Here is a 1,487-nt window from a genome sequence, read left to right on the forward strand (position 1 = left end):
CCAACGGGTTGAAGGTCCAAATACGCATTACGTAATCACGTTGGAAAAGTCATGCAAGGTTAGTTTTTGTCTGTGTACTTCGGTTCAAAAAGGTTGGGTAGGGCAAAAAACTCCATCTCATTTTCTCCTCCAACTTCAAAAGCATCCGACATCGTTGTTTTAGCTTTTTTTGTAAGGGTGTTTTACTTTCTTTGCATGTTCGCTTTGTAAACACTGGGTCAGTACTTCTATCTACATCTCGCGTGACCTTTCCAACGTGATTACGTAATGCGTGAGGTCAAGCTAGTGTAAGACGAGCATTTGTGGTTAAAAAGTATAGAAACTTTTTTTAGAAAATGACTGTTTGTTTCGCTAGATAAGACTCTTATTCCTCGGCTGGGATCGTGTAGAGCCCTTTGAAGCTGCACTGAAACTGCAATTTGGACCTTCAACCTATTGTTCCTCATTGAAGTCCAATATTTGGAGGAAAATCCTGTAATGTTTTCCTCAAAAACTTTAATTTCTTTTTGACTGCAGAAAGAAAAGCATGAACATCTTAGATGACATGGGGGTGCGTAAATTATCAGGAAATATTTATTCTGGAAGTGAACCAATCCTTTAAAAGGTACGAAGATGAAACTTACAAAATGTACATAATAATACAAAGTTTTCATCCTCAAGTTTACATGACACCAAAATAAAACACAAAAAAAAAAAACAATGGTGGAGGGGAAAGTCATTCAGGTTTAGCGCAACATGAGCCTGATTTATTCCTTTAAAGTGTGACTCATCAAAATTCATGAAGACAATGTAAATGTGAGGTGAATTTCATAGAGCTGATGTTCTGATTATTAGCTTGAGACTCAAGCACATGAGTCTGTAAGGAATAATCCCACTGTGATATATTGATTCTTTTAAATATTCGATCATACACACACATTCATCCACAACAGCAGAGAAGTTTCTCTCAGATGAATTGGCTCTTACTGGAGGTTAATGAAACTATTTTTCTCCGAAAGATCATCAGAGACTTTGTCCAAAATCAATCATTTGTATTCAGCTAGTGTTTTTCTCAGCACAGATGATGTGAAGGTTTTGATTGCCCTCGCGTTCAAGTGTCTCGCACACAATACCTTCATCATCATCATCATCAGTCGGCCATTCATCTGTCAGGTAGTTTTTCATCCCCTCTCTCTCTCTCTCTCTCTCTCTGACAGTTTAAACACTTTAATGAGACATTGCTGTCTACATAGGCAGCTCCCTTCTAAAGGAGCATCCTAACTCAAATGGACCCTTATAAGTGACTGAATTCGAAAACACTCTACATAGGTAATATCACAGTGCTCTTCATGTGAATGAAACATGAAGATTTCAATTTGATGCTAACATGCAGGGATGATACGAAAATACGGTTTTGTATTTTAAAGTTTGTAAAAATGTATATATATATATATATATATTTAAGTACATTTAAGTTTAGTGTTTTTTTTATTTTCAAAATACATAAA

General features: G+C 36.0%; 1 protein-coding gene across 2 annotated transcripts in view; it reads right to left on the reverse strand.

Moving 5' to 3' along the window:
• trpc7b (transient receptor potential cation channel, subfamily C, member 7b) overlaps window positions 1-1,487 on the reverse strand; it is a 68,376-nt gene that overhangs the window by 23,438 nt on the left and 43,451 nt on the right. The window lies entirely within an intron of this gene.

This window comes from Sinocyclocheilus rhinocerous, unplaced genomic scaffold (genome assembly GCF_001515625.1).
Source record: "Sinocyclocheilus rhinocerous isolate Xijiao unplaced genomic scaffold, SAMN03320098_v1.1 scaffold50, whole genome shotgun sequence".
NCBI lineage: Eukaryota > Metazoa > Chordata > Actinopteri > Cypriniformes > Cyprinidae > Sinocyclocheilus > Sinocyclocheilus rhinocerous.